Raw genomic sequence first — 18,205 nt, 5'->3', positions numbered from 1 at the left:
CTGAGCAAGTGAGGATTTAGGGCCTTGCTCAAGGGCCAAGCAGTGGCAGGTTGTGGTACTGGGATTTAAACTGACAACCATTTGAACAGTGACCACTGAGCTGCCTATTTTACTTAAAACAAATATATCAGATTGATCTCTCTCTATATATACATTAGAATGGTGTTTGTTTGGGATGTTGCTCAAGGTGTGGCTAAACTGGTTCTGAAACAGGTGAAAACCTGGCCAGCAGGAGCCACTTCTGCTCTACAAGACTGAGTGCACTGACTGGGACATGTTTAGCGAGGCTGCAACCAATGGCGAGTCCATCAACTTGGAGGAGTACACGTCACCAGTGTCCAGATTCATCAGCAAGTGCGTTGATGACGTGACCATCTCAAAGACCATCACTACATGCTCCAACCAGGAGCCATAAATGACTGCAAAAGTGCATACGCTGCTGAAACAAAGAGACTCTGCCATCAGAGCAAGGGACAAGACGGCGTTAAGAACAACAAGGGCCAAACTGTCCCATGCCATCAGAGAGGGGAAGCGTGCACACGCAAAGAAAATCCAAAACCACTTCCAGGACAGCAGAGACACCCGACGCATGTGGCAGGGTATCCAAGCGATTACAGTACAGAAGTACAGAAGTTTTAAAGTACAGAACAACGTGAAGGCAAGGAAGACCACCCTCCTCCCAGTGACCAGGTGCTCTGTCTAACCATAGCTGAAGTGAGGAAAACTCTATGTAGAGTTAACCCACTGAAGTCTGCTGGACCAGACAACATTCCTGGCAGAGTGCTCAGGGAATGTGCAGAACAGAAGCAGATGTCTTTAGAGACATCTTCAACATCTCCCTATGTAGCAATGTTGTTCCTACGTACCACAAGACAATGACCATTGTTCCCATGTTTACTGTCTCCTGCCTCAATGTCTATCATCCCGTCGTGCTCACACCCATCGTGATGAATTGCTTGGAGGGACTCGTCATGAGGCACATTAAAACCCAGCTTCCACCCTCCCTGGACCCAATGCAGTTTGTGTATCATCTAAATCGCTCCATGAAGGATGCCATCTCCACAACCCTCCATTTGGCCCTCACCCACCTGGACAACAAGGACTCATATGTATGCATGCTGTTCATTGACTGAGCTGAAGCATTCAACACAATCATCCCTCAGTACTTGATTGAGAAGCTGAGCCTACTGGGCCTAAACAATTCTCTCTGCAACTGGATCCTGGACTTCCTGACTGGAAGACCTCAGTCAGTCCGGATTGGGAACAGCATCTCCAGCACCACCACACTGAGCACTGGGGCACATCAGGGCTGTGTGCTCAGCCCACTGCTGTTCACTCTGCTGACTCACGACTGGGTAGCAATGCACAGCTCGAACCACATTGTCAAGTTTGCCAATAACACGAGTGTGGTGGGTCTCATCAGCAAGAAATACGAGTCAGCATACAGAGAGGAGGTGCACCATTTACCAGCCTGGTGTGAAGCAAACAGCCTGTATCTGAATGTTGACAAAACTAAAGAGATGGTTGTGGACTTTAGGAGAGCACAGAGTGACCATTCTCCACTGAACATCGATGGATCTCAGTGAAGATCGTCAAGAGCACCAAATTCCCTGGTGTTCATCTGGTGGATAACCTCACCTGGTCACTCAACACCAGCTCCATCACCAAGAAAGCCCAGCAATGTCTCTACTTCCTGAGAAGGCTGAGCAAAGCTCATCTCCCTCCACTGATCCTGACAATGTTCTACAGAGGGACCATTGAGAACATTTTGAGCAGTTGCATCACTGGCTGGTTTGGGAACTGCACCGTCCCGGACTCCAAGAACCGCAAGGATAGTTAGGACAGCTGGGAAGATCATCGGAGTCTCTCTCCCCTCTATCATGGACATTTACACCACACGCTGCATCTGAAAGCCAACAGCATTGTGGCCGACCCCACACACCCCTCATACACACAGCCTCCTGCCATCAGAAAAGCGGTTCCAAAGCATTCGGGCCGTCACATCCAGCTTTTTCCCGCAAGCCATTAGGCTCCTCAATACACAGAACTGAACTGAAACTCACACACACACACACACACACACACACACACACACACACACACACACACACACACGCACACACACACACACACACACACACATTACTCATTCCACCACTATTTATGAATTATTATTTAAACTTAACCATATCACACTGTTTACATGCTGTTTTTTGCATCTCTCAACTGCTGCTATTGCTGTTTTTGTACTGCATTGTGTTTGTTTACATATAATTATTGGTTATAGTTTCTATAGTTCTCTTTGCACAGTAATGTATATTCAAAGTATACAGTAGGTTTACTAGTCTGCGCTATTTTGTTGTATTTGTATTGTCTTGTGTTGTCTGTCTGTTTGTACTGTTTGTAGTCTGCACTGTTTGCACACTTTATGTAGCTTTATGTTGTGTTGTAGCTTTATGTTGTTTAGTGTAGCACCAGGGTTCTGTAGGAACGTTGTCTCGGTTTTTACCAGTGTTGTGCTAGTTACTAAAAAATAGTAACTAGTTACAGTTACTCGTTACTTCATTCAAAGGGTAACTTAGTTACTTTGTTGATTACTTTCACCAAAAGTAATGCGTTACTGTTAAAGGTAACTTTTTAGTTACTTTTTTAAAGAACCTTCTTTAATGTTCCCAATAATGCCCTTTTATGCGTTATGGTCTATAAAAACACAAAACTGACTTAAACACAAAGTAATTTTTAAACACTTTTATTTAAGTCAGAGCAGCACAAACTGAATATATCACAAGGATTTCTGAAATAAACAACAAAACAAGCTGAATAATATATTCAGAATGAAAAACTAAAGTGGCTTCTGCATCATAAAAGCTGTTGTGTTGAGCTCTTAAAAATGTTCCTTTCACAGCTGAAGTATGAAAACTATCAACAATGCAGAACAGAACACCGGGTTAGCTTCTAGCTTCTAGCATGAAGTTCCTGGAGGAGCTTCTACAGATTGGAGTTGCTGTTTATCGCAGTAGATACGAGCTTCGAACCAGAAAGACACAGCATTTACATTTGTCTTAAAAGTTTTTGTCTTTATACTCAACTAAAGTGAAATAATGAGCATATTTCCACTTTGAGAAACTCGTCTTGCTCTTGCCTCCACTCGCCATTACTGCCGCACAGACCCGAATAAATAGAGACACGCCCACAGTGCGTCTTCGCGTGTATACAGAGGGTGATCCACCAATCCTACAGTGCGTCTCTGCTGCAAATAGTTTAGACTGTAGGCTACACTTCAGCCGAAATGTATTCATTTAAAAAAGTAACGGGTAACGCACCATACGGTAACGGAGTTACTTTATTTTTAAAAGTAACGCGTTACAGTATTAGTTACTGTTAAAAGTAACGCGTTACCGGTAACGCGTTACTAATAACGCGTTACTGCCCAACACTGGTTTTTACTGTGTACCGTGTACCACTGTGTATAGTAGAAACGACAATAAAAGCCTCTTGACTTAACTAATGATGAGAACAACCTTTCTACCAGTGAATCAGAGGAATGCATTCATAGCAGACATGGAGAAGGAATCAGGCAAGCTAAGCAGAACCAGTAATGTGGTGTTCGAGGGTATCCACTGAAAGGTGTGTCTATGAGTACTGGTAAAAATTCTAGCATGCCTGCCAGTAAATGTCTGTGGCTTTTGGCTTAACAACAAAACAAGACCTGACCCAATTCTGAATTTCCCGCATGTAGAGTAGGCCTCCAGTCAAAATCTGACAATGATTCAAAGCAATTATCAAATTCTTACACTCCAACATAACTTAGCACAAGATGTGTTCCTTCTGTGCTTATTTCTGACAAGGTTGTTATCCATATACCGTCTCAGAGATGCTTTTATTGTCAGTGTTGCCGCAGGCTTAGCTACAGTGGGTACAGAAATAAACAGTCCTTGCTTTTGCTACCTTTAGGGTGAACTATTATAATGAGTATTATAATAACTATTATTATACATTTCCCATAGCTGCATAGCCAGAAATACTACAACATATGCAGCCTTATTGTCATAACTACTACAATAAAGAAAATGTCAAAAAATAATTTGTCCATGTGTCCATCCACATGTGCAAATCAATTGTGTTTATTTGTAGAACATTTTTAACAATAGAGATTGTGTCAAAGCAGCTCTGCAGAGATATTGTGGTAATAATACCCCCCTCTTGGCCCACTTGGAGACTTCCTAGAAGAGACGGACAGAGACAATGTCCATTGTGAAAAGCGCTTTAGAAATAAACTTGACTACTCAGCACTTTCCATTTTGACAGCACTCCTCTGACAGTTCTTGGTGCCTTCAACCTCCCATCAGACAAATTCAGTCATCATGCCTCCTGAGTTTTGTGAATACTTTCTCTTCTTGACATTTAACAGCTGCCCTATCACACAGAAGGGAGGAAATGTCCTGGTTTTAATTTGCCCTACACCAGCTACAGACACGACTGCTCTCTAACTTCAAATTTCTGATCATCACCTGGTTTACTTTACAATCACTCTTTCTATACTACCTACAAACAATTTCCAACATCTCTCCTATCTGTCCTAACCTCCACTCAGCCTCACCCTCCCCTGTAGATTTCTGTACTCTTTCCTCTCTACCCTTGGACTTTGCCACTGAATCTTTTCTCTCCTCTCTCTCCTCGACCATGGACTTTATTTGCCCCCAAACAAGAAACCCAAGAAGACTTCTTGTCCCACCCCCTGGCTGTCAGAATCTTGTGCAGTAATCGGATTGGCAAGAACTCAGATCAGCAGAGAAGTGACACATTGACAAATTTTTTATTCGGATGTGACTTCTGCTAAGACTGCCTTCTACAAAGAAAGGCTTGAGGCCTCTGCACAAGATCCTCATAAGCTCCACAACATCTCTCAATTCTCAACCCCCCTGCTCCACCTGATTCATTATCCCTGACTGCTGAAGACTTTGCCTCCATCTATGATAAAAAGATTATGGAAATCTGCCAGACCTTCACCTCCTCAACAATGACTACATTACATTGCTAGGAATCCCCTACTCCTTAATTGTCAAGGTTTACAACCATAGCAAAAGATGAGATACCCAACAGGTCATCCAATCTTTCAGTTTCACCACCTGCCCTCTGGATCTAATATCTTCATCTACACTTCAGACTATATCACAAGACCTCCTGCCGTTTATCTCCATGATCATCATCAACCGGTCCTTAATATCTCACCATGTGGCAACTACCTTCAAGCAAGTTAGGGTTATTCCCATCTTAAAGAAACCTGCTCTGGATCCATCAGACATCAATAACTACAGACCGTTATCACTTCTCTCATTTCTTTCCAACTGTCTGTCTATATCACACAGAACAACTTCCACGATCCAAAAAAGTTTAGCTTCAAAGTGGCACATTCCACAGGGACAGCCCTTTTAGCTGTCTCAGAGAAATGACATACTGCTTGATTAGCCAAACTGTCATCTGTACTTATCCTCCTTGAACTGCAGCATTCAACACAGTCAACCATGACTCTGTCTACCCTCAGGAGCTTCAGTATCCGTGGAGCAGCATGGGAATGGTTTGCTTCCTACCCGAAATGTCTCATACCAGGTAACGTGGAGGAGGTCCACATCTTCCCCACACAGACTCTCCACTATTGTCTCTCTAAGTATCCAAGTATCCTCACTAAGTATCCAAGATGGCGGCACGGCAGTAGCTCGCAGCGGCCTCTCCGGATCCAAAAATGGTGCTTTCACCATATTTAGCCCGACCTTCCACAATACATGGACACCAGAGTCAGCTGTGTTCATGTGTATGACCACCAGACACTGCTACAGTACAGGCATCATGCAACCAATAATCTGCATGATGATATTATCAACCACCTTCGTGACCTGTGCTTGCTGCGACCTCGGCCACAAAGACCAGGCCCCCAGCCCTCGGTGTTACCTGATGCCGGTGGCCGAGAGAGGAGACATCGAAAGCGCTGTTCGAGGAAGCGGAAGCGCGGCAAGCGGTCAGGTGTCCGTGCTAGGCTAAATGCTAACCCTAGCCGGCCGGCTCTCCCGTCCATTCTTCTTTCCAACGTCTACTCCCTGGATAATAAACTGGACTACATCCGACCACACGGCGAGATTTAAGAGACTGTTGCATCTTTGTTTTCACGGAGACGTAGCTCAGCGACAAAGTTCCGGAAGCCACCATCCAGCTAGACTGGCTAACCGTTTTTCGAGCCGACAGAAATGCAGCTCTGTGCGGTAAGACTCGCGGTGGTGGCGTGTGTGTTTATATCAAAACAGAATGGTGCAAGAACTCTGTGCTTGTTTCATGCTACTGCTCATCGCTAGTGGAGTTTGTGACTGTTAGATGCAGACCATTTTTTTTACCACGGGAATTCACCACTGTTTACATCGTCGGAGTGTACATTCCTCCCAGTGCTAATGCTAAGGAGGCACTGTGTGAACTCTACTGCGCTATTAGCGACCTGCAGAATGCTCACCCCGACGGATTGTTTATTATCGCCGGAGATTTCAACCATGTGAATCTCAGGACTGTGCTTCCTAAACTCCATCAGCATGTGGACTTTGCAACGAGAGGAGCGAACACGCTGGATCTTGTTTACACAAACACTACTCTGTTATGTTAATTCCAGCATACAGACCGCTCATCAGACGCTCTAAACCAGTTCTTAAACAGGTGAAAACCTGGCCAGATGGAGCTACTTCTGCTCTTCGGGACTGTTTTAAGTGCACTGACTGGGACATGTTTAGAGAGGCTGCAACCAATGGCGATTCCATCAACTTGGAGGAGTACACGTCATCAGTGACCTGCTACATCAGCAAGTGCGTTGATGATGTGACCGTCTCCAAGACCATCACTACACGCTCCAACCAGAAGCCGTGGATGACTGCAAATGTGCGTGCGCTGTTGAAACAAACAGACTCTGCCTTCACGAATTACAAAACCACATCACCTGCTTGTGACCGTGACGCCTCCCTCCCAGATGCGCTGAACGACTTCTACGCCCGGTTTGAGGTAGAGAACAACATGGTGGCGAGGAAGACCATCCCTCCTCCCACTGACCAGGTGCTCTGTCTAACCACAGCTGAAGTGAGGAAAACTTTATGCAGAGTTAACCCACGGAAGTCTGCTGGACCTGACAACATTCCTGGCAGAGTGCTCAGGGAATGTGCAGAACAACTAGCAGATGTCTTCACTGACATCTTCAACATCTCCCTGAGCAGCAACGTTGTTCCCACGTGCCTCAAGTCAACGACCATCGTTCCTGTGCCGAAGAAATCGACTGTCTCCTGCCTCAATGACTATCGTCCCGTCGCGCTCACTCCCATTGTGATAAAGTGCTTCGAGAGGCTCGTCATGAGGCACATCAAGACACAGCTTCCACCCTCACTGGACCCCATGCAGTTTGCGTATCGTCCAAACCATTCCACGGACGATGCCATCCCCACAACCCTCCATCTGGTCCTCACCCACCTGGATAACAAGGACTCATATGTACGAATGCTGTTCATTGATTTCAGCTCAGCATTCAACACAATCATTCCTCAACCCCTGATTAAGAAGTTAATCCTTCTGGGCCTGAACACCTCCCTCTGCAACTGGATCCTGGACTTCCTGACTGAGAGCCCTCATTCAGTCCGGATTGGGAACAGCATCTCCAGCACCACCAAACTGAGCACTGGAGTCCCTCAGGGCTGTGTGCTCAGTCCACTACTGTTCACTCTGCTGACTCACGACTGTGCACCAACGCACAGCTCGAATCATATCATCAAGTTTGCCGATGACACGACCGTGGTGGGTCTAATCAGCAAGAACGACGATTCAGCATATAGAGAGGAGGTGCAACGGTTAACTGCCTGGTGTGGAGCAAACAACCTGTCTTTGAACGTGGACAAAACGAAGGAGATGGTTGTGGACTTCAGGAAAGCACAGTGCGACCAATCTCCACTGATTATTGATGGATCCTCTGTGGAGAATGTCAAGAGCACCAAATTCCTTGGTGTTCATCTGGCAGACAACCTCACCTGGTCACTTAACACCAGCTCCATCACCAAGAAAGCCCAACAGCGTCTCTACTTCCTGAGAAGGCTGAGGAAAGCCCACCTCCCTCCCCCCATCCTGACCATGTTCTACAGAGGGACCATTGAGAGCATCTTGAGCAGCTGCATCACTGCCTGGTTTGGGAATTGCACCGTCTCGGATCGCAAGACCCTACAGCGGCTAGTAAGAACAGCTGAGAAGATCCTCGGAGTCTCTCTCCCCTCTATTATGGACATTTACACCACACGCTGCATCCGCAAAGCAACCAGCATTGTGGATGATCACACACACCCGTCACACACACTTTTCACACTCCTACCATCAGGAAAATGGTTCCGAAGCATTCGGGCCATCACAACAAGACTGTGCAACAGTTTCTTTCCACAAGCCATCAGGCTTCTCAACACACAGAACTGAAACAGAACTTGCACACACTCACTCAAATGTGTGTTTCCGAACTGTACAACCTGGACTAAACACAATCATCACTCATCTCGATCCACTCCACCACCACTTATCTATTTATTATTATTTATACTCGCACCTTGTATTACAGTAGAATGTTTACATGCTGTCTTTGCACCTCCTTGCTGCTGTTTTTTTTTTTGCACTACATTGTTCTGTTCTGTTCTGTTCTGTTTGTATTCTCTCCTGGGTATAGTTTTTACATTTCTCCTTACACAGTACTGTATAATCAAGTATAGAGTAGGTTTACTAGTCGGCGCTATGCTTTTTTTTTGTCTTTTGTCTTGTCTTGTGTTGTCTGTCTGCACTGTCTGTCTGTACTGTTTTTTTTTTTTTGCACTGTTTGCATCAGGTTGCACTCGATGCACTTTATGTTTGTGTTGTAGCTCTATGCTGTTGTTGTTTAGTGTAGCACCAGGGTTCCGGAGGAACGTTGTTTCATTTTTACTGTGTACTGTGTACCACTGTGTATAGTAAAAATGACAATAAAAGCCTCTTGACTTGACTTGACTCTATACCCACTCTATTGGTGAAGTCAAATCCTCACATGGGTTGCCTTACCACTGCTATGCTTATAACACTCAACTCATCTTTTCTTTCCCTTCTTTAGGTACCACATATCTTCATGGATGAGTGCTCATCAACTAAAACTCAACCCCAGCAAAACACAACTGCTGGTCATCCCAGGTAATTAACCTCCAGGTCATGATCTCCGAATAACTCTTCATAACTCTCTGCTCTCCCCATTAGCCACTGCAATACCTTGGGGTGACTATGGACAATCAACTGTCGTTCTCCTTACATGATGCTAATGTGGCTTGTTCTTGTCGATTTCTTCTCTATAAAATCTGAATGGATTTGACCATTTCTGTAAACACAGGCTGCCTAGGTGCTTGTTCAGTATCAGGGATACACCTGCCACGCCCCCCTCGGTAGCTGTCTAGCTGTCCATATAAGCCTCCATTCAAGCCTCCATATAAGCCTCCATTCCTATCTCATGCTTGTCGGCCCTACTTCATGGCTACGGTGACCGACCTAACCTGAGACTGCCAGCATTTCCTGCTGGTTCCATGGATTACTCATGTGCCATGGATTATTTACAATCCCTGTGGATTGTACCTGTTCCGAGGATTATACCGGCTTTACGGACTCAACCCATGTAGGCTCTCTGACTCTGTGTTGTGCCCTATTTACCTCAATAAACATGATAGAGCTACTCCTGCTTCCGGTTCGTGGTCTGTACCCTGACAGAGGTCAGACCAATACCGAAAACTTTTGTATTTCCCTCCTGTCTGAAGATGCTCTCTCTAGAGCTAGCAGGCTGTGGAGCGCTAAGGAAGGCAATTTTGGCTCTTACGCTGATTTCAGTAGGCAACTCCTGGGGATGTTTATAATGACAACGGCAGATCACCACATCTGCACCTTCAGTTCCTCCGAGCACGCCGCTCTGTTCCAGAGTTCCTCTGAGCATGCCGCTCCATTCCAGTGTTCCACTGAGGCGTCATCCAGCCTGTAAGCTCCGCCATGGCTGTCACTCCACCCAGGCTCTCCACATAGGACGTCGCTCGGCCTCTGATCTCAGCCTAGGACGTCGCTCAGCCTCTGATCTCTGCCAAGGACGTCGCTCTTTGCCAAGTGCGTTGCTCTTTGCCAAGGGCGTCGCTCCGCTCTAGGCCTCTGCAGGGGCTGTCACTCCGTTTCTGTTCTACATAGTGGGCGTCGCCCTGTTCAAGATCTTCGCAGAGGTTGTCGCTCCGCCTCGGGTCCTTTCTGACATTCCCTGGTTTCTTGGCGGTTTGTTCCAGGCCTCCTCCTTCAACCCTGGACGGTTCAGTCTCTTGTCATTTTAAATCTGGACTACTGCAGCTCTCTGCTCGCAGGTCTTCCTCTGAAAACTATTCGTCCACTGCAATCGTTGAACTGTGTTCAACCTGCCCATGTTCTCCCACAAAACCTTGGAGCCACCTGGAAGGAGGAAAAGAGAAAGACCAAGAAGGAAGTTTATGGATGTGGTGAAGGAAGACATGCAGGTAGTTGGTTTGAAAGAGGCAGATAAAGAGGACAGAGTAGTGTGGAGATGGATGATCTGCTGTGGTGACCCCTAATCGGAGCAGTCAAAAAAAGTTTTTTTTTTTTAATTTATAATTAATTTTGTTTTTAGCGTCACTTCTGAACTACAAACCAAAAACCATAAAAAAGGTCAAAAACATCACGAGTGAAGATGAAGGAAAGACATAAACAGATTATGAGACAACAACATAAATTACATTCAAATGAACTGATTTTAATTATGACAACTTACTTTTCATTACATATTCATGAGAACATTGTAAATAATCCCACATACTGTACAATGTACACCTTTGTTCTTTGTTCTTCTGGATGTTAAGTAAACCTCTCACACTCACATGGGCTGGGTGTGGACAGGGTCCCTAGAGATTAAATGAGGACATTTGTATATGGATTTGTCATTTAAAAGTTGAGGGTCTTGTTCAGTGAAGTATATCCCTTATGTAAACAGTAAACCAGTGTGTGTGTGTTAAGGTGTCAGGAAGCACCCTGCTTCTTCTCCCGTGCGCGCCATCGATCTCCTTGCCATCATAATGATTCCACACACCTGTCTCTCGTTACACACACACACACACACACACACACACACCCATATAAGCACTTCACTCACTCCACTCCAGCGTCCGTTATTGTCTTTGTTGGACTCTGTGTGTTTGCTCTGCGACTGTTTTTCATTTAACTCTGTTTGCTGGTGATTCGGGCTTCCGCCTCATTCACTTTCGCCTAACATAATGTTGAACGTATCAAATAAAATTTTATTCGTCACATAAACATACATACAGAGTACGACATGCAGTGAAATGATTTATACGACTGACCGGCATGAGGGAATAGGGTGGGGGGAAGAAATAAAACAAGGGAAAAAGAAGGCAGATAAATAAAACCAATAAACTATGTAAAATATAAAATATATAAAGATAAGGATATATATATATATATATATATATATATATATATATATATATATATATATATATATATATATATATATATATATGAAAAATAGGAGAATTGTATATACAGGGTATACTTATTTACAGTAAACAGTAATCACATTAAGTGGTTGATGTGATTGTCTTTAAAGTGAACGTGTGCGGTATGGTGTGGTATAAAGTGCACTGTGCCGTGCAAATCCACAGTTAAAGTGACTGTCCAGGGATTAAGTGTTGTAGTTCAAGAAAAAAATGAAAATAAAAATATATGCAGAAGTGTGATGATGGAGAGAGAGTGACCAGCTTTTAGATCCAGTTTTTAGATCCTGGCTGTTTCCTGGTTTAAATTCCGAATGGCCTGCAGGAAGAAGCTCCTCCTTATTCTCTCTGTGTTCACTTTCAGGGAGCGGAAGCGTTTCACTGAACGTAACAAAGAAAAGAGTCCATTGTTGGGCTGGCTGAGGTCCTTCATAATCTTCCTGGCCCTGGTCCGGCACCGCGTGCTGTAGATGTCCTGCAGGTTAGGGAGCTCGGTGTGGATGGTACGTTCAGCTTAATGCACCACCCTCTGGAGGGCTCGTCTGTCCTGCATGGTGCTGTTCCCGAACCAGGAAGTGATGCTACCCGTCAGAACGCTCTCAATGGTGCAGGTGTAGAAGGTCTTTAGCACCTGAGAGGTTAGTTTAAAGTCCCTTAAGCGTGTTAGATGGTACAGACGCTGCCAGGCCTTCTTCACCAGGGTGTGGGTATGACAGGACCAAAACAGGTCCTGTGTAATGTGAACACCTAGGAACCGGAAACTGTCCACTCTCTCCACTGGAGTCCCGCTGATATTTAGCGGTTGGTATGACCGCTCTTGCTTCGTGCTGAAGGGACTGCCCAAGATGTCGCCGGTGAGGTCGGCTGGCGTCACGAATGCTCCGGCTACGTTTTCTCTTTTGTTGTTTATTTTATACTTTTATTTAATTAGTTACAGTTCCATCTACACAAAATGGACATCATTAGATATGACAGAGCCACTCATATCTATCGTTTTTAAACCCGGACCCATGCTGGCCGAGAGAGATCCTGAGGGAGAACAAAGGACGGCACCCATACCGGCGTCCACGAGGGAAATGAGCTGGCGTCAGGAACAGGCTGAGGGCACGCGCACACCGCGCTCCCTTACCTAGTTTCCTGTTAGCCAACGTCCAGTCACTGGAAAACAAGCCCAGGGTTGTGTTCTGAGACCACAAGCCGTACGTACGCATTCAAGACCTCCAGACTGGACCATTGTAATGCATTACTGAGTGGATTTCCTGCATCATTAATAAACAGGCTACAGACAGTCCAGAATGCAGCAGCCAGAGTTCACACAAGGTCGAGAAAATATGATCATACAACCCCAATCTTCTCATCTCTACACTGGCTACCTGTTAAGTTTCAAATTAACTACAAACTTCTGCTACTTACCTACAAAACACTAAATGGTTTGGCTCCCATGTATCTATCCAGTCATGGTGTCGAGAGCACAAACTTCCCTTTATTAATAACTGGAACTGTTTCTGGGAGCGTCCTAGGTTCTTCCGCCCTGATGGCCTGCACCCCAGCAAAGTTGGAGCAGCAGTGCTATCAGATAACATCTCTAGGATACTTCACACCATCTGACTGGTAAGACATCAGGAATTTTCAACTATGAGAAAATGCATACAACAGACCAAATAGTTACAAGTTCACACACAGCCCAGTTTATAGAAACCGTATCTATTCCTCATGTAGTAAAACCAAGAAATAAATACACAAGAGGGGGGGTGTAGGAACCATTTATAGTGCCTCTCTTGATGTTAGTCAGAGATTAGGATTCAGCTTTAAATCATTTGAAGTGCTCGTTCTTAAAATTGTACTTTCAGACATACATAGAAAACTCGCTCTGGTCACCGTGTACAGACCCCCAGGACCCTACGCTGATTTTCTTTAAGAGTTTGCTTGTTTTCTTTCAGACCTCTTGATCGATTTTGATAAAGTGCTGCTTGTAGGAGATTTTAATATTCATGTAGATGATGTAAACGATGCTCTAGGATTATCATTTGTCGATTTATTAAACTCTTTTGGGGTTAAACAAAACGTCACCAGAGCAACTCATCGGTTTAACCACACATTAGACTTAATAATATCCCACGGAGCAGACGTCACTGATTATAGATATTTTACCTCAGAGTGATGACATCACAGACAATTATCTTATACTGTACACACTACCGGTAGAGCAGATTAGCCGTGTTGCACCACGCTATCGACCTGGTAGGACTACTGTTCCGACCACTAAGGACAGATTGATAAATAACCTGCCTGATTTATCTCAATTTCACACTAAACTCATAACTACTAATGATCTTGATAAAATGGCTAACAACATAGACCTTATCCTCAATATTATTAGAATGCATGGAATTAGCTTTCATTGTTATGCTGATGATACCCAACTATATATCTCATCTAAACCAGGCGATATAGCTCAATTGTCACCCATATGAGGATGGGTTCCCCTTTGAGTCTGGTTCCTCTCAAGGTTTCTTCCTCATATCATCTAAGGGAGTTTTTCCTTGCCACATCGGCTTGCTCATCAGGGACAAACGCACACCATTCACCTTCACTGTTGTTTTCTGTAAAGCTGCTTTGAGACAATGTCTGTTGTGAAAAGCGCTATACAAATAAACTTGACTTGACTTGACTTGAATTAACCCGAATAACTGAGTGTGTTAAGGAAATAAGAGATTGGATGACCCATAACGTTCTACTTTTAAATTCTGATAAAACGGAGATTTTGCTCATCGGCCCAAAAACTAGTATACAGAAGCTCCAGCATCTTAACCTGCAGTTAGACAGATGTTCTGTAACCACTAGTTCAACAGTAAAAGACCTGGGAGTTATTTTAGAGCAACTTATCTTTTAAAAATCATATCAACCAAGTTACAAAAACAGCTTCTTTCACCTTAGAAATATTTCCAAGCTAAGAAATATGTTGTCTATATCTGATGCAGAGAAGCTCGTCCATGCGTTTATGACCTCCAGAATAGACTACTGTAATGCGTTACTAGGTGGATGTCCTGCGTCATTAATAAACAAGCTTCAGTTAGTCCAGAATGCGGCAGCAAGAGTTCTTACAAGGTCAATAAAATATGACCACATAACCCCGATCTTATCGTCCCTACATTGGCTTCCTATTAAGTTTCGAATAGACTACAAACTACTGCTACTCACTTATAAAGCACTAAATGGTTTATCTCCATGTATCTCTCCAGTCTTTTAACACGCTACAATCCGTCACGCTCCCTGAGATCTCAAAACTCTGGGCTTCTAGTAGTTCCTAGAATAGCAAAGTCCACTAAAGGCGGTAGAGCATTTTCACATTTAGCTCCTAAACTCTGGAATAGTCTTCCTGACAGTGTTCGGGGTTCAGATACACTCTCCCAGTTTAAGTGCAGATTAAAAACATATCTTTTTTAGCAAAGCCTACACATAACACACATCACACACATCACATCACAACCTTGTGCTCCAGAACATCTGATCACATGCACATTATCAACTTGTGCTGTTAATATCATGAACAGCAGCTACGCTAATTCCTCTCCACTGATTCTCTTTCTCTCCCCATCCCGAGGCATCCTGAGGTTGGACAGCTCCAGTCACGTCCCACCTCATGATGATTATGGACTTTAAAGAAGTAGATGCCAAACCTGCAAACATCCTGAACCATCTAGAGACGTACCAGTGCCAATTGAATCCCACTGCATGTGTGGAGTTTGACATTGGACCTCCTGGAGTGTTTAAAGGCTCTGGCATTTAGAAGCTGATGCTGGATCTGTGATGATCACAAATGTTGAGCTCAGTAGCTCCTACTTTTATACCAAAGACTGTTGAAAGAACATTTACTTATAATCTTTTTCTCCTGTAATGTTAGTTTTCACTCTTCAGTGTTCTGTATTGTTGAAATATTTATGTACAAACTCTTGATGTCACCCAAATGAGGATGGGTTCCCCTTTTGAGTCTGGTTCCTCTCAAGGTTTCTTCCTCATTACATCTAAGGGAGTTTTTCCTTGCCACAGTCGCCATGGCTGCTCATCAGGGATAAACACACACCATTCACCTTGACTGTTGATTTCTGTAAAGCTGCTTTGAGACAATGTCTGTTGTGAAAAGCGCTATACAAATAAACTTGACTTGACTGACTTGACTATCCAGTCTTTTAACATGCTAGAATTCGTTTTTTACAAATAATTTTCTTTTTTAACAAGGCCTATACATAATGCATCACATATCTTAACCTTGTGCTCCAGTACATTTGATCAAATGCATATTATCTGCTTGTGCTTGTTAATTGTCACGCACAGGCCACAAATCAGAAACCGGAAGTAAAACAGATTGTCTTTATTTGGTCTAAACATGCAAACAGAAGGGTGCTTCAGATGGGACTGTAGCAAATGGTTAACCTAACTGAGTGCTCCTTAGACACGTAGCCAGAAGCATGGAAGCATGATAGCACAGGAAACATGGAAGCACAGGAAGGATGGAAGCACAGGGAACCAGAGAGGTAGAAAGTCCAGGTGAAGCACAGGGAACCAGAGATGTAAAAGGTCCAGGTGATCTATAGTCATAACTGGTAGATCAGACCCTGAGTGAAGGGAAATAAGGACCTTATATAGATGCCGACCCCACAAACATACTGAACCATCTAGAGACGTACTAGCACCATTTTTATTCCACTTCATGTAGAGTTGGACATTGGACCTCTTTGAGTGTTTGAAGGCTCTGGCATGGAGACGCTGGTGTTGGATCTATGAGCTTAAATGTTGAGCTATTTTATACATTGCTCAGTAGGTCCTGGTTCCAAAATCTCAAATGACTGTATAAGACTGTGGAAAGGACATTACTCACAATTTTACACTCTGGTACTCATGTTGGTTCTCACTCTCCTGTGTTTTGTATCATTTTAAATATTTATAATTACACTCTTGATATCACCGAAATGAGAATGGGTTCCCCTTTTGTGTCTGGTCCTCCCAAGGTTTCTTCCTTATGAACATCTTAGGGAGTTTTTTCTTGCCACAGTCACCATGGCTGCTCATAAGGGGTAAATACCCATTGTTCACCTTCACTCTTAAATTCTGTAAAGCTGCTTTGAGACATTGTCCATTGTGAAAAGTGCTATAGAAATACACTTGACTTGACTTGACTTTAACTTGCAATACAAGTAATTCTTGCATTGCGAACATCGAACAACACGCAAACATGCAAACGGCTCACGCTTAACTAAGATGAACTCAGGTCAGCTTCCAGTACATTCATGTGAACGTATATATGACTCAGGTTTCAGGCATAATGAGTGACATGGGCTGGGAGCTACCATCTGACCTAGACGGACGGATTACCCTGGCTAAAAGAATAGATTGGAGGATTTAGGAGTGCCGTGGTGAAAGAAGCCACTGCCGAACCAGGTATTTACAACCCCCTCCAAACCGCATCTTAAAATTCTAATCTGCAGTGGGACCCAGTCGTTTGTCATTTGTCTACCATCTCACCGACCCTACAATGGTACCGATGACCACTTGCCCCAGACATCCCCACCTCGAGGGCGCCTGTAACCATCTTTTTGGAAAAGAAAGACAAGACCAATCATCCTTGCATAGACTAACAGAGGTCTCTCAAATGTTTTACAAAATTACAAAACACCCATCACCTGGTCCTCATTTGGTGAGGAGATGAGTGGAAGACAAATTTTAACATCACTGCTGGCCACTACGAATATCGACCAATCCATTTGGCCTCACCATTGCACCAGCAATTTTCCTTAAACACAACATGCTTAACCACTTTGTATTTGTAACACTGTGTTTTCCTTACACCCTCGGCCCAGTGCACCACTAATCATGATTGATGAATTTTCCAAAATTAAGATTTTTTATTTTCATGCAAGTTCCCACCAATAAAAGAAACAGTCCAACTTTTGCTCCAACATGTTTTTTACTGTACCCTGTCTCAGTGTTACCTGCATTTCTCTGGTACTGATGTTTCAGCTTAATGGTTTGTCCTTGAACGCGTTATCAATTGGTGGATTTTGCTTCACAATCTGATTATTAAAGACTCTTTTACACTTTACCTGCATTCGAGTCCTTCTTGTCTGCTCTAATACAGTGATTCCCAAGAGACTTGATTCTTCAAACACAATTTATATTGATGCCTTTGGCTTTTCACAGATATAAAATTAACCTGGGTGAGTTGCATAAGTTAAATTCTTTGGATCTCTGGGACCCAGGTTGTCAAAGCTCAAGAGTGGCTTAGATATCCTGTCAAGCCAGATGTTTTAACCTTGATCATTTGATGGCCTTGATGTCCGGTTGATTCTGAATACTTCCACTGACAAACCTGCCAGATTTCAGAGCAGACTCTGAAAATTTAGGTTGAGCTTCTTTGCTTCAGGTTGAGGAGTCTCTCTTTAATCTTCTTGTTGTCAGGATAGTGATGGAAAAGCTTTTTAAAACGCTGAAAGAAGCATCTATGTAAAGTCATATGTTTAACACATTGGGACTATACAGCTCTAAAAACATATACACTTTGTTTACATTTACATTTAAGTTTTTATGGCATTTATCAGATGCTCTTGTCCACAGCGACTTACAAATATCTTATATATACA

At 43.8% G+C, this 18,205-nt stretch overlaps 1 protein-coding gene across 1 annotated transcript in view; it reads left to right on the top strand.

Annotated features, from left to right (window-relative positions):
- The window catches only part of LOC310738682 (craniofacial development protein 2-like), a 75,812-nt gene that overhangs the window by 16,004 nt on the left and 41,603 nt on the right, over positions 1-18,205 (top strand). The window lies entirely within an intron of this gene.

The sequence above is a fragment of the Silurus aristotelis genome (assembly GCF_946808225.1).
Source record: "Silurus aristotelis genome assembly, chromosome: 2".
Classification (NCBI taxonomy): Eukaryota; Metazoa; Chordata; class Actinopteri; order Siluriformes; family Siluridae; genus Silurus; species Silurus aristotelis.
The sequence above is the reverse complement of the archived record's forward strand: the minus strand, read 5'-3'. Positions and strand labels throughout refer to the sequence as shown.